Raw genomic sequence first — 16,643 nt, forward strand, 5'->3', positions numbered from 1 at the left:
CTTAAGAAAACTGTCTCGAGGAGGAAAGTCTAAGGACCAATGACAATCTGGAGGTGTACCTTACTTCCCCGTACAAAGTCTATGTGGTAGACATGTGTCAGGGGATACCTATAGTTTATGTGGATGGGTGCTCCTGCCATGTTGACAATCACAGGGACACATTACTAGTGGCTAGCATTGGTAATGCCTGGTAAATGATGCCCCAGACCCCTCTGCTGGGTACTAAATAGGTCCCCAAAGTAGTTAGGTGACAAAGTTGATGGTGGTACATAACGCCATCCTCACTGCTGTGCAACACCAACTCAAAGAACTGATCATAATCACTGATTCAGATTATGTCAGGAATGGGTTTGTGGAACACATGATTAACGGAAGAATTGAGGTATGCTTTGTGCGAATAACAAACCAATCAAGCACAGGGAATGAATCCAATCAATTGTTGATCTGGTAACCTCTAATGAGATGACCATCTATTGGAAAAAAAATCATCAGAGGTCAAAACAAACAGGAGGGACCAGACACAACTGGAAATTACTTGGCTGACCAGTTGGCAAAAACTGGAGCCATCCACAGGGATTTCATAGAAACCAAATCCCTGTTGGGGGAAATCCAAGTCGCTGCTGTCACCATGTCCCAATCAAAGGCCAAAAATTAACTCTCAACTGCCCAGTGGAGTAAAGAAACCCCAGATGCAGGTTTGATTACTGCACAAAAAGAGGACCCAATTATTGGGAAATGTTATCAACATATTGAAAAACCTGCGAATCTTCCTCTGACAGAATCCAACTATATTGGGAAGAAGGATCACTGGGTGTGGTTGAGGTTTCCCAAAATGTTCCCAATCCAAGATGGTTTGTTGGTATGGATGTGACCAGTGGGTGGTTCCAAATCCTGATGTTAAGTCATACCCATGACGACGGCCACTGCCGGTCATAGGGGGTTTCATACAACATTAGAAGTCTTGCGCAAGGTCGCATATTGGCCACACATGGGCCAGGACCTCAACATATACTTAAAAGGGTGTCTTGTGTGTGCTCAGTTTCAGCAGAGTTCACTCACACACAGAGCTCCCCTACAGAAAAGGGGAATGACACTGCCTTGGTCAGATTTGCAAGTCGATTTCATCGGGCCAGTGATTCGTTCCTCTAGAGGAAACAAGTACATGTTGACCGTAACATGTTGTTTACCAAGTGGGTAGAATGTCTTCCAGCCCCAAATTGTAAGGTGGAGAAAGCTGCCGCACTAACGATCAATCACATTTTCTCTCGTTTCGGCCTTTCCCAAAGGATTAAGTCAGACCAAGAGTGACATTTGTACCAGCGAGGTGATGACCAAGATGTGGGAGATACTGGGGGTACATAGAAAACTCCACATTGTCTACCACCCAGCTTCGAGTGGGGGAGTTGAGAGTTACAATAAAACAATTGTGGGGATCTAGAAGGAGTTTATGACATACTCTGGTCAGACATCCGATTACCGCTTGTCCTGAAGGCCATAAGGTCCACTCCGTCTTCTGCAACCAAAATGTCTCCATTTGAGCTCATGACGGGATGAAAAATAGCGCTACCTCAGCATCTCCTCTACAGAACTAAAGAGCAGACCCTGATCAATGTGTCCACGACCCATGAGTACATTGAAAATTTATGAAAACACCTTCAGCATGCTTTTGCTTATGCTCAGCACAATTCTGAAAAGCTGGCAAAAGGATTGAAAGCCTACTATGACTTAAAAAGGACCAAGAATGAGTACAAAGTAGGAGCTAGGGTCTACCTGTACAATTTCCGAAGGAACAAGACAAAGGAGCGGAGGTTTATCCCCTCTTGGCGCGGTGCCTTTGAAATTGTTGATAAAATCCCTCCTGTCGCCTACAAGATCTGCATCCCCAAAGGAGAACATACGGAAGAGAACTGGGTCCATATCAATCAGTTGAAGAGCTGCCACCCCAGACAGACTTTACAACTGATTTAAGAATCCGGTGAGGGTAGAGCCCAGGAATGATCTGAAGAATGAAAGGAAAGGATGGAAACCTTGATGGAGAATATTACACATTTACCGGGAGTAAAACAATTTATACTTATAAGTAATGTACCAAAAGTAGAGGAAAATAATGTCATAAAATTGTGTATGTCAAGTCAAATCAATGTTAACATTTAGTTACAATGTATAAACTGTTGTTTTGTTGTCCAAGTTTTATCACTATTTACCTGTGACAGAAGTACTTTATAAAATACTTAACCTCGCTTTTACTCTCGGCAGATTTAATAACTCCTTGCCTTCACAGGGGGGAGGCTGGAGTTCCTAAAAAGGGAGGGGTCCAGGACCAAAAGCCCAAAATCCGAAGAGTGGAGTGCAGACCAGAGTGCCACTCCCTCAGGATGGGAAAAAGAGTGGACATGCTCCAACGAGAACATGCATATTTTCTTTGCCCCGTTTAGGAGACAGAAGGAAGATTTTCTGCTTCCATCAAGGTACAGGGTCAGTGTGCACTATCAGTGCTGGTGGATAATGTATCCTAAGCCACCCTCCTGTCCAAAAAGGCCTCTGACCAACTAAATTCAGTAAGGGGCAGAATCATCAAATTCCCCTCACACCTCTTCCTGGACAACTCCAAAACTTTGATGGGAATGATATTTCCATTGAAAGGACTGTAGATCTGGAGATCAAAATTCGGCAGCATAGGGTGAAACACCCGGTAATAGTCATCACTGCAGGGGGCACATTTTGTCCATTGGGGAATTACCTATTTTAGAGGTTATCACCCCTGATTGACTGTGTAAACAAGGTCCTATGGACTCACACTAACCAGCCAATCAAATTAAAACAAACCACAAACAATGGGAGTTTGAATGGCACATGCTACATGATTAAGCAACGGTCCGACAAAATAGAATTCCATTGTAGAAGCAATCAAGTCCCAGACATCACTGTCATCACTGTAGAGAACAAACTGGTGATGGGAACCCTTCTCCATTTTTGAAAACCAACCTCCCTCCCAGTTTTAAGTGGAACTCCACACTGGAATGAAAGACTCAGACATTTTATACCAATCCACAATTGGAAGAAAACCCCAATCCAATGACAAAAGATGATGAAAAACCAGCTCAAAGTTTCACCAACATCCAGATAAAGGATGAACAGCTGTCTTTCCCCATTCAGATAAATGAGGGGGAGGAGACTGTTCTCGCCAGAGCATGCCTGAATCACGGGAGAAGCTTCATCAGCAAAGCATTATTCAGGAAGCTCCCAAAAGATCAGACCATTCCCACGTTTACATTGATTGCTAAGTGGGAAATGGCCTGAAAACTCCAAATTCCAAACATCTGCTGCCTATTAGTTGCATGCTAAAAATGTCCCCTGGAAACAAAAGTATTGAACACAATTGTTGGGTTGTGAGAGATATCCCATCCACCTTTTACTTAGGCAGTGACATTCTCACCCGATTTGCAATTCATTTGGACCTAATTAATAACAAATCATGGTCCTGACTGGGGGTAACCCCATGGGCTTTGACAAATCTGAGAAAGCATTTCTGTCTGTTCAGTTGCTGCCGTATGCAGTTGAAGTTCAATTGAGATAAGAAGTTACCATTCCAAGAGAGGTTTGACAATTTACAATTCCCCTAAAAATTAAGCGAGGACAGAACCTCAAAAAAAGGTCACTTATATAAATCTGAATTATCATCTCCTGCAACAAGGTTTATATTTACATCCAACACCCCTAGCAGACTTAAAACATGAGACAATTTCAATATTGGGGATAACAGCGACCCTTGAAGTATCACTTCGGGTGCAGACACCGTTATTGGAATGGTGGTTGATGCCCAACATTATTCTATTGATTTAGGTAATGAGATCATTGGGCCAATTCCAAATGACTGCTACAATTTTAACGACAATATCCCTCCAGAAAGAATTTTTAACATGCAAGGGGAGAATTCCTTGGTGTACTCTTCCTTCCCTTATTGTAAGGAAGAGGTGACCTGTGACATCAGGAAGGATGAGGTGGTATTGCGAGTCAACAGTGACGACCTCCCATCCTTGAAACCTCACATCCAGGCCAACACCATAACAAGAGAACTTTCAACCCAACTGAAAAATATCTGGTAAATTGCTAAGACTGAGGTCTTAAGCAGATGGTTGAAGAACAAATCAATCTTGTTGATGCCTGTAAGACCGAGGAGCAAAAGCAGAAGCTGAAATGGGTGTTTTGAGATTATCAAGATATATTTGCAGTGAATTCTTATGACTGCGGAAGCACAGAAATAGATTCAACCACCATATCAACGGACCCGGAGATGGCTCCAGTATTTGTGAAGCAATACCGGTTGCCTCTCGGGTCCATGGAGTCACTCACTGAGATTATTAAACACTTAGAATCCAGTTGGATAATTTTTCCAATCCACAGTACCTTTAACAACCCAGTACTAGGGATACTGAAACCCAATGGCCGATGGAGACTTTGCGCAGACCTTAGGGAGTTAAATAAATGGGTCCACATGTGAAGATGCCTCTTCCCTATATCAATCAGGGACTGGCCCAGATGCAAGAGTCAAAGGTGTGTACCACCATTGACCTGACTAATGGTTACTGGACAGAACCCGTGAGTAGGGAAGACCAGTACAAGCTTGTCTTTACCTTCAGGGGGCAGCAATAGACGTGGACCCAGCCTCCCTTGGATACATAAACTCTGGCAATGAATTTAATATCTTCCTACATAAGGCCATGACCAACTTGGGCGAAAAGGGAAACATGGCCTAGGTAGATGATGAGCCCAACTGCGGAGGAACACATAGCTGAAATACGCTATATTCAGACCCAGTTGCAGAAAGCTAGAACAAAACTGTCCTTTCAGAAGACACAGTGGTGTAAGACCTGTGTGAACTTCTTAGGGCACGAAATCACCCCTGAGGGTCTCAGTTCCGAGGTGAAAAAGGTGGAAGCATTATTGAAATTGAAAAACCCTACTACTCTGCGAGAACTAATAAGCCTTCTTGGATTCACTAATTATAGTAGAAAGTTCATTGAAGGCTACACAGAGGTCACACAATCCTTGGTCCATTTATTAAAGGGTGGGGTCAAATGGGAGTGGGGCCTAGAACAATCTGAGGCAGTAAAACAATTAAAGAGAAGCCTTTCCCAAGCCTCTTGTTTGGCTAACCCCATAAAGAAAAAGGAGTTCTTCTTGGAGACTGGGTTCTCAGATACTGGTATTAGCATATTTGACCTAAAAAATGTGACCTAATGACCATTTTGATTTTTTTTTTGTATGGGTGATTTGGCCTTCAGTGAAATTTGCTCGCATATTGTCCCACACTCCCCATGTTTGATAGTTTACAGTTTCTAGGGTTACAGGGGTGTCCCCCGCTTCATTAAAATTGGAGGCGGGACACACAAAAAAATGCATGTGTGTTAAAATTGGGCTCTGATCAGATAAATTGTGGTCAGTTTGCTGCAAACAGAAATAATTCAGTCAAACACACCCAAACCTCTATACTTGCTTAACTGTGATATTACATCAAAAGCACGACAAGGTTAACAAAGTAATCTCATATACGGACAAGACTTTGTCCTCTGTGGAGGAAAAATTTGACAATTGTGAAAAGTCACTCCTGGCAACAGTGCGGGTATTGAAGAATTACCGCCCATTCATCTAGGGGAGCACATCATCATGGAAACTCCTTAACAACCCTTGCAATATCTCCAAAATGACTGAATCCGAACAAGGAACATGAGTAATTCCAGAATTAATTCCTGGCTTCTGTCCATGCAAGGCTTTCCCATGGGCGTTGGGGATGGCCAAAGCAAGAAGAGTATTCTCGTGCAATGATTGGCTGACTTGCATTACTGTGCTCAAGAAAACTGTCTCGAGAAGGAAAGTGTAAGGACCAATGACAATCTGGAGGTGTACCTTACTTCCCCGTACACAGTCTATGATGTAGACATGTGTCAGGGGATACCCATAGTTTATTTGGATGGGTGCTCCTACCATGTTGACAATCACAGGGACACATTACTAGTGGCTAGCATTGGGAATTCCTGGTAAATGATGCCCCAGAAGCCTCTGCTGGGTACTAAATAGGTCCCCAAAGTAGTTAGGTGACAAAGTTGATGGTGGTACATGAAGCCATCCTCACTGCTGTGCAACACCAACTCAAAGAACTGATCATAATCACTGATTCAGATTATGTCAGGAATGGGTTTGTGGAACACATGATTAACGGAAAAATTGAGATATGCTTTGTGCGAATAACAAACCAATCAAGCACAGGGAATGAATCCAATCAATCGATGATCTAGTAACCTCTAATGAGATGACCATCTATTGGAAAAAAAATCATCAGAGGTCACAACAAACAAGAGGGACCAGACACAACTGGAAATTACTTGGCTGACCAGTTGGCAAAAACTGGAGCCATCCACAGGGATTTCATAGAAACCAAATCCCTGTTGGGGGAAATCCAAGTCGCTGCTGTCACCATGTCCCAATCAAAGGCAAAACATTTACTCTCCACTGCCCAGTGGAGTAAAGAAACCCCAGATGCAGGTTTGATTACTGCACAAAAAGAGGACCCAATTATTGGGAAATGTTATCAACATATTGAAGAACCTGTGAATCTTCCTCTGACAGAATCCAACTATATAGGGAAGAAGGATCACTGGGTGTGGTTGAGGTTTCCCAAAATGTTCCCAATCCAAGATGGTTTGTTGGTATGGATGTGACCAGTGGGTGGTTCCAAATCCTGATGTTAAGTCATACCCATGACGACGGCCACTGCCGGTCATAGGGGGTTTCATACAACATTAGAAGTCTTGCGCAAGGTCGCATATTGGCCACACATGGGCCAGGACCTCAACATATACTTAAAAGGGTGTCTTGTGTGTGCTCAGTTTCAGCAGAGTTCACTCACACACAGAGTTCCCCTACAGAAAAGCGGAATGACACTGCCTTGGTCAGATTTGCAAGTCGATTTCATCGGGCCAGTGATTCGTTCCTCTAGAGGAAACAAGTACATGTTGACCGTAACATGTTGTTTACCAAGTGGGTAGAATGTCTTCCAGCCCCAAATTGTAAGGTGGAGAAAGCTGCCGCACTAACGATCAATAACATTTTCTCTCGTTTCGGCCTTTCCCAAAGGATTGAGTCAGACCAAGGGTGACATTTGTACCAGCGAGGTGATGACCAAGATGTGGGAGATACTGGGGGTACAGAGAAAACTCCACATTGTCTACCACCCAGCTTCGAGTGGGGGAGTTGAGAGTTACAATAAAACAATTGTGGGATCTTGAAGAAGTTTATGACATACTCTGGTCTGACATCCGATTACCGCTTGTCCTGAAGGCCATAAGGTCCACTCCGTCTTCGGCAACCAAAATGTATCCATTTGATCTCATGACGGGATGAAAAATAGTGCTACCTCAGCATCTCCTCTACAGAACTAAAGAGCAGACCCTGATCAATGTGTCCACGACCCATGAGTACATTGAAAATTTATGAAAACACCTTCAGCATGCTTTTGCTTATGCTCAGCACAATACTGAAAAGCTGGCAAAAGGATTGAAAGCCTACTATGACTTAAAAAGGACCAGGAATGAGTACAAAGTAGGAGCTAGGGTCTACCTGTACAATTTCCGAAGGAACCAGACAAAGGAGTGGAGGTTTATCCCCTCTTGGCGCCGTGCCTTTGAAATTGTTGATAAAATCCCTCCTGTCGCCTACAAGATCTGCATCCCCAAAGGAGAACATACGGAAGAGAACTGGGTCCATATCAATCAGTTGAAGAGCTGCCACCCCAGAGAGACTTTACAACTGATTTAAGAATCCAGTGAGGGTAGAGACCAGGAATGATCTGAAGAATGAAAGGAAAGGATGGAAACCTTGATGGAGAATATTACACATTTACCGGGAGTAAAACAATATATACGTATAAGGAATGTACCGAAAGTAGAGGAAAATAATGTCATAAAATTGTGTATGTCAAGTCAAATCAATGTTAACATTTAGTTACAATGTATAAACTGTTGTTTTGTTGTCCAAGTTTTATCACTATTTACCTGTGACAGAAGTACTGTATAAAATACTTAACCTCGCTTTTACTCTAGGCAGATTTAATAACTCCTTGACTTCACAGGGGAGAGGCTGGAGTTCCTAAAAAGGGAGGGGTCCATGACCAAAAGCCCAAAATCCGAAGAGTGGAGTGCAGACCAGTGTGCCACTCCCTCAGGATGGGAAAAAGAGTGGACATGCTCCAACGAGGAAATTCATGAAATGAACCAAAGCCAAAAGGATTCAAAAACCCCAATCTCTCCTTACTCTTTTATCTGAGTCATTTGAATCAAAGTCCTAGGAGGGAGGGATTTGTGGGGTAAAAAGACAGCCCCAGAGTGACAGAGTTGGAGAGGCCATGCTAGGACCCATTGTGAGAAGTGAAGCAGGCTCAGTGTGGAATTTCATTGGAATATAAAAGCCAGTACAAAACAGTGATTTTTAACATGAAGCCTAGTGAATGAGCGAGAATGGGCCTCCCTCCATTTTGTTACAATGTACAGGCACTCAGCCCGAAAAGAGTAAGACTTAGAACTGGAATATTGTTAACTGCGGCAGATGGATTCCAAGTACATGGGGCACTTCAGACGCTGACTTTGTGTAAATGCCCACTTTGACAGATTCAAAACTGCAACAGTGCACATGGAAAGAAACATACCTGGGAAATACTGTGCATTTGGAAGCTAAAAAGAGGAATGGTGCCTTACCTTTGAAAAGTAAAGTCGAATGATAAATTGCCTTCATGTGAAGTAAAGAGACTCATTTTCAGCACATAAAAATGACAATATTTTTAAGTTGAGGCCTATTTCAGTTTTTAGCATAAATGAACGCTGGTTTCTTATATAACTGTGGCCGATTTTTGAAGAATATCAAGAGTGAACTTTTTTCTGTTTATACAGTATATAAAGAAAGATTATATTGTGAACAACAGGCCCTGGTGCAGTAGTGAAAGTACATGTACACGGTGGGTAAATTCATTATGCTAGCCTTTCAGAATTGTGAACTGCAAATTTTCTCTCTGAGTTGAAACTTTCACCCCAAGACCTTCGGGGCCCACCAAAGAAACCGGTCTGGTTGTCAATTTAAATGCTACTATATACAAAGAACTGGATGGAAATAAAATTCTGGGATTTACAGACAACATGACAAACAAAAATTACCTTTAATATCAGGTTTCACATTAATGGTGCAGTAGCTCTGAACAAATACCCTTTGAAAATCTGAACTCAAGACCTTGGGCTAAGTAACCCAGGGGAAGAAGGTCTGGTTGTCAATTTTAAGAATAAGAAATACAAAGAAGTAGATTGAAAGTATGGGATGTACAGATAACATGACCAACAGAAATGACCTTTAAAGTCATGTTTCACATAAAATATGCATTAGCTCTGAAAAAAGACCCTGTGAAGCACACTGGCCAAAGCAGATGGCTGGTCACATGCCTCAGGAGAAATAGAAACTTGAAGAAGAAATGAAACTACTGCTCATAGCATGCAGTGCCATTGATTAATCATTGAACACATGTTCCTGAATAAAAAGAGCATTGTGTGTCCTATCGTTTTGTTTCATTTTGAAAGGGATAAAAAGCCAGATGGGACCATGTAAAAATGGAAATTGTGTGATATACATAACTTATAATCAAAATTATGATTCTGGCATTTTCATAAATATGAGGAATTGGAAATATTGATAGATTAGTAGACAGTGAAATTAATGTTGGAAGTACATAGTGTCGTAGTTGTAACTATTTTGGCACAGCAGAAAAATGTGAAAAATGGTGGTTCCGTCCAGGAAGTGCAAGCTGAAATAAAATTAGTATTGACTGACTCGCCATCAAATATAGAACATATATATATTACATGGCCACTGTAGTGGCCATGTAGTTATGGTTAAGTTGCTGTTTCCATAGGAAGAACACTTTTTGGGCGGCTTATAACTTCGCTCCCCCTGGACGAATCCACACCAAACTTTGCAAAAAAGTATAGGCCCACTATGAATTATTTTGCAAAGTTTGGTGAGGTTTGGTCCAGGGGGGGCAAAGTTAAGGGGTGGACCCTTTTTTTTTTTCCCATAGTCTGAATGGGAAAAAAACTTTGCTCACGCCTACAGCTCAAACCGCTGGACGGATTTTCACCAAATTTGGACCAGGAGCAGTGGCTTGGTCCCGAAAGCATACTTTTGTATATTTGGTGAAAATCTGTCCAATAGTTTTTAAAAAAATGACCAAAAAGTAGGTCAGAACAAATTAGTGATATCTGTGTCCTTTTCGTGGACACAATTCCCTGTTCGCTACGTGGAGAGGACAGGGATTGGGCAAGCGGCTTGCGTGGTGTCCGTGGACATGTTATGTTCTTTCAAAATTGGCTGCGGTGCAACGAGCAGTGCGTCTATTTTGAAAGACGCCCGCCATCTTTGTTTATCCTGAGGAGCGGGATCTGCTGCCTGGTAGTAAGGTCATGCCCGTGTCTTCCTCTCGTTCCACCCACCCCTGATCATGCCCGTGTCTTCCTCCCGTTCCCCCCACCCCCCGCTCATGCCCAGTGTCTCCTTCCTGTCCCCCCCACCCCCGCTCATGCTCCATGTCTCCTCCAGCCCGCGCTCACACCATCGGCACATGGTGGCCTGCGGAGGGCCGAGGAGCGGGATCTGCCGCCTGCACACTAAGCTTATGTCCGTGTTTTCCTCCTGTTCTCCCCCATCCCCGCTCATGCCCTGTGTCTTCCCTGTTTCCCCCACCCCCCACTCATGCCCGTGTCTCCCCTGTTCCCCCCACCCCCCGCTCATGCTCCGTATCTCCCTCATGATCCCCACACCCCCGCTCATCCCCCGTGTCTCCCTCACGATCCCCCCACCGTCTGCTCATCCCCCGTATCTCCCTCATGATCCCCCCACCCCCTGCTCATCCCCCGTGTCTCCCCTGTTCCCCCCACCCCCTGCTCATGACCCGTGTCTCCCTTGTTCCCCCAACCCCTGCTCATCCCCCGTGTCTCCCTCACGATCCCCCACCCCCTGCTCATGCCCCGTGTCTCCCTCCTGTCCCCCCTGTCCCATCCACCCCCGCTCATGCCCCATGTCTCCCTACTGTACTCCCCACCCCCGCTCATCCCCCTTGTCTCCCTCATGATCCCCCCACCCCCGCTCATGCCCCGTGTCTCCCTCATGATCCCCCCACCCCCCACTCATCCCACAAGTCTCCCCTGTCCCCACCACCCCCCGCTCATGCCCCGTGTCTTCCCTGTTTCCCTCAACCCCCGGTCATGCCCCATGTCTCCCTCCTGTTGCCCCCCACCCCCGCTCATGGCCCGTGTCTGCCCTTTTCTGCCAACCCCCCGCTCATGCCCTGTGTCTCCATCGTGTTGCCCCCCACCCCCCACTCATGCCCTGTGACTCCCTCGTGTTGCCCCCAACCCCGCTCATGCCCCGTGTCTCCCTTATGTTACCCCCACCCATGCTCATGCCCTGTGTCTCCCGCCTGTACCCCCCAGCCCCCACTCTTGCACCATGTCTGCCCTGTTCCCCCCACCCCCTGCTCATGCCCCGTGTCTCCCCCACCCCCCGCTCATGCCCTGTGCCTCCCTCGTGTCACCCTCCCACCCCTCGCTCATGCCCCGTGTCTCCCTCCTGTTCCCCCCAACCCCGCTCATTCCCCGTGTCTCCCTCGTGTTGCCCCCACCTCCCGCTCATGACCGGTGTCTCCCTTCTGTTGCCCCCCACCCCCCGCTCATGACCCGTGTCTCCCTCGTGTTGCCCTCCACCCCCGCTCATGCCTCGTGTCTCCCTTGTGTTGCCCCCACCCCCTGCTCATGCCCTGTGTCTCCCTCCTGTACCCCCACCCCCCGTCATGCCCCATGTCTCCCTCCTGTACCCCCCACCCCCCGCTCATGTCCCATGTCTCCCTCATGTACCCCCCAGCCCCCGCTCATGCCCCGTGTCTGCCCTGTTCCCCCCAAACCCCGCGCATTTCTCGTGTCTCCCTCCTGTTACCCCCCACCCCCGCTCATGCCGCATGTCTCCATCCTGTTACCCCCCACCCCCGCTCATGCCCCGTGTCTCCCTCCTGTTCCCCCAACCCCCGCTCATGCCCCGTGTCTCCCTCCTGTTCCCCCCACCCCCCGCTCATGCCCCGTGTCTCCCTCCTGTTCCCACCCCCCCGGTCATGCCCCGTGTCTCCCCTGTTTCCCCCACCCCGCGCTCATGCCCTGTGTCTCCTTCGTGTTGCCCCCCACCCCCGCTCATGTCCCGTGTCTCCCTCGTGTTACCCCCCACCCCCCGCTCATGCCCAGTGTCTCCCTCCTGTACCCCCCACCGCCCGCTCATGCCCGGTGTCTGCCCTGTTCCCCCAACCCCCCCGCTCATGCCCCGTGTTTCCCTCGTGTTACCCCCACCCCCCGCTCATGCCCCGTGTCTCCCTCCTGTACCCCACCACCCCCCACTCATGCCCCGTGTCTGCCCTGTTCCCCCCCACCCCCCGCTCATGCCCCGTGTTTCCCTCCTGTTACCCCCACCCCACCACTCATGCCCCGTGTTTCCCTCATGTTCCCCCACCCCCCGCTCATGACCTCTGTCTCCCTTGTGTTGCCCCTCTCCCCCGCTCATGACCTGTGTCTCCCTTGTGTTGCCCCCACCCTCCGCTCATGCCCTATGTCTCCCTTGTGTTGTCCCCCATCCCCCGCTCATGCCCCGTGTATCCCTCCTGTACCCCCCACCCCCTGCTCATGCCCCGTGTCTCCCTCGTGTTGCCCCCACCCCCCGCTCATGCAATGTGTCTCCCTCCGGTTACCCCCACCCCCCTCTCATGCCCTGTGTCTCCCTCCTGTTCCCCCCGCTCATGCCCTGTGTCTCCCCTATTCCTCCCTACCCAATGCTCATGCCTGTGTCTCCCCTGTTCCCCCACACCCCACGCTCATGCCCTGTGTCTCCCCTGTTCCCCCCGCCCCGCTCATCCCCTGTGTCTCCCTCATGATCCCCCGACCCCCTGCTCATGCCCCATGTCTCCCTCCTGTTGCCCCCACCCCCGCTCATGCCCCGTGTCTCCCTCGTGTTACCCCCCACCCCCCGCTCATGCCCAGTGTCTCCCTCCTGTACCCCCCACCGCCCGCTCATGCCCGGTGTCTGCCCTGTTCCCCCAACCCCCCCGCTCATGCCCCGTGTTTCCCTCGTGTTACCCCCACCCCCCGCTCATGCCCCGTGTCTCCCTCCTGTACCCCACCACCCCCCACTCATGCCCCGTGTCTGCCCTGTTCCCCCCCACCCCCCGCTCATGCCCCGTGTTTCCCTCCTGTTACCCCCACCCCACCACTCATGCCCCGTGTTTCCCTCATGTTCCCCCACCCCCCGCTCATGACCTCTGTCTCCCTTGTGTTGCCCCTCTCCCCCGCTCATGACCTGTGTCTCCCTTGTGTTGCCCCCACCCTCCGCTCATGCCCTATGTCTCCCTCGTGTTGTCCCCCATCCCCCGCTCATGCCCCGTGTATCCCTCCTGTACCCCCCACCCCCTGCTCATGCCCCGTGTCTCCCTCGTGTTGCCCCCACCCCCCGCTCATGCAATGTGTCTCCCTCCGGTTACCCCCACCCCCCTCTCATGCCCTGTGTCTCCCTCCTGTTCCCCCCGCTCATGCCCTGTGTCTCCCCTATTCCTCCCTACCCAATGCTCATGCCTGTGTCTCCCCTGTTCCCCCACACCCCACGCTCATGCCCTGTGTCTCCCCTGTTCCCCCCGCCCCGCTCATCCCCTGTGTCTCCCTCATGATCCCCCGACCCCCTGCTCATGCCCCATGTCTCCCTCCTGTTGCCCCCACCCCTGCTCATGCCCCGTGTCTCCCTCGTGTTACCCCCCACCCCCAACTCATGCCCCATGTCTCCCCTGTTCCCCCCAACCCCCGGTCATGCCCGTGTCTCCCTCCTGTTCCCCCCACCCCCCGCTCATGCCCCGTGTCTCCCTTGTGTTGCCCCCACCCACGCTCATGCCCCATGTCTCCCTCGTGTTACCCCCACCCCCTGCTCATGCCCCGTGTCTCCTGCCTGTACCCCCCACCCCCCACTCATTCCCCATGTCTGCCCTGTTCCCCCCAACCCCTACCCCGTGTCTCCCTCCTGTTCCCCCCACTGCCCGCTCATTCACCATGTCTCCCTCGTGTTGCCCCATTCCCCGCTCTTGACCCGTGTCTCTCTCGTGTTGCCCCCACCCCCCACACTTTACCCGTGTCTCCCTTGTGTTGCCCCCACCCCCCGCTCATGCCCTGTGTCTCCCTCCTGTACCCCCCCGCTCATGCCCCGTGTCTCCCTCCTGTACCCCCACCCCCCGCTCATGTCCCATGTCTCCCTCCTGTACCCCCCAACCCCCGCTCATGCGCCATGTCTGCCCTGTTCCCCCCAAACCCCGCTCATGTCCCGTGTCTCCCTCCTGTTACCCCCCACCCTGGCTCATGTCCCATGTCTCCCTCTTGTTCCCCCCACTCCCCGCTCATGCCCTGTGTCTCCCATGTTCGCCCACCCCCCGGTTATGCCTCATGTCTCCCTCCTGTTGCCCCCCACCCCCCGCTCATGCCCCATGGTCTGCCCTGTTCCCCCTACCCCCCGCTCATGCCCAGTGTCTCCCTTGTGTTGCCCCCACCCCCTGCTCATGCCCTGTGTCTCCCTTGTGTTGCCCCCCACCCCCCTGATCATGCCCTGTGTCTCCCTCATGTTGCCCCACACCCCCCGCTCATGCCCCGTGTCTGCCCTGTTCCCCCCACCCCCCACTCATGCCCCGTATCTCCCCTGTGTTACCTCCCACCCCCGCTCATGCCCCGTATCTCCCTCGTGTTACCCCCACCCCAACTCAAGCTCCATGTCTCTGTCCTGTTCCCCCCACCCCCCGCTAATGCCCTGTGTATGCCCCGTGTCTCCCTTCTGTTCCCCCCACCCCCTGGTCATGCCCCGTGTCTCCCTCCTGTTCCCCCCACCCCCCCGGTCATGCCCTGTGTCTCCCATGTTCCCCCCACCCCTCGCTCATAGCCCGTGTCTCCCTCGTGTTACCTCCCACCCCCTGCTCATGCCCTGTGTCTCCCTCGTGTTACCTCCCACCCCCCTCTCATGCCCCGTGTCTCCCTCCTGTTGCCCCCCACACCCGCTCATGCCCCGTGTCTCCCTTGTGTTGCCCCCACCCCCGCTCATGCCCCGTGTTTCCCTCGTTTTACCCCTGCCCTGCTCATGCCCCGTGTCTCCCTCCTGTACCCCCCACCCCCTGCTAATGCCCGGTGTTTGCCCTGTTCCCCCCAACCCCCCGCTCATGCCCCGTGTTTCCCTCGTTTTACCCCCCACCCCCCGCTCATGCCCCGTGTCTCCCTCCTGTACCCCCAACTCCCCGCTCATGTCCTGTGTCTCCCTCCTGTACCCTCCCAACCCCCGCTCATGCCCCGTGTCTGCCCTGTTCCCCCTCACCCCCCGCTCATGCCCTGTGTCTCCCTCCTGTTCCCCCCACCCCACCACTCATGCCCCGTGTTTCCCTCGTGTTCCCCCCACCCCCCGCTCATGACTTGTGTCTCCCTCGTGTTGCACCCCACCCCTGCTCATGACCTGTGTCTCCCTCGTGTTGCCCCCCACCCTCCGTTCATGCCCCATGTCTCCCTCGTGTTGCCTACCACCCCCCGCTCATGCCCCGTGTCTCCCTCTTGTACCCTCCCACCCCCTGCTCATACCCCATGTCTCCCTCATGTTACCCCCTCCCCCCGCTCATGCCCCGTGTCTCCCTCCTGTTCCCCCCACCCCCTGCTCATGCCCCGTGTCTCCCACGTGTTACTCCCCACCCTCCGCTCATGCCCCGTGTCTCCCTCCTGTTGCCCCCAACGCCCCGCTCATGCCCCGTGTCTCCCTCGTGTTGCCCCCACCCCCCGCTCATGCCCCGTGTCTCCCTCCTGTACCCCCCACTCCCCGCTCAAGTCCTGTGTCTCCCTCCTGTACCCTCCTTCCCCCGCTCATGCCCCATGTCTGTCCTGTTCCCCCCACCCCCCGCTCATGCCCCGTGTCTCCCTCCTGTTCCCCCTACCCCACCACTCATGCCCCGTGTTTCCCTCGTGTTCCCCCCACCCCCCGCTCATGACCTGTGTCTCCCTCGTGTTGCCCCCCACCCCTGCTCATGACCGGTGTCTCCCTTGTGTTGCCCCCCACCCTCCGTTCATGCCCCATGTCTCCCTCGTGTTGCCCCCCACCCCCCGCTCATGCCCTGTGTCTCCCTCCTGTACCCCCCATCCCCAGCTCATGCCCCGTGTTACCCCCTCCCCCTGCTCATGCCCCGTGTCTCCCTCCTGTTCCCCCCACCCCCTGCCCCGTATCTCCCTCGTGTTACTCCACACTTCAGCTCATGCCCCGTTGCTCCCTCCTGTTGCCCCCAACCCCCCGCTCATGCCCTGTGTCTCCCCTGTTCCCCCCACCCCCCACTCATGTCCCGTGTCTCCCCTGTTCCCCCCAACCCCCGGTCATGCCCCGTGTCTCCCACGTGTTGCCCCCCACCCCCGCTCATGCCCCGTGACTCTCTTGTGTTGCCCCTACCCCCTGCTCATGCCCCGTGTCTCCCGCCTGTACACCCTACCCCCCACTCATGCCCCATGTCTGCCCTGCTCCCC

This window comes from Ambystoma mexicanum, chromosome 2p (assembly GCF_040938575.1).
Source record: "Ambystoma mexicanum isolate Mex_15411 chromosome 2p, UKY_AmexF1_1, whole genome shotgun sequence".
In the NCBI taxonomy this organism is placed as follows: Eukaryota; Metazoa; Chordata; class Amphibia; order Caudata; family Ambystomatidae; genus Ambystoma; species Ambystoma mexicanum.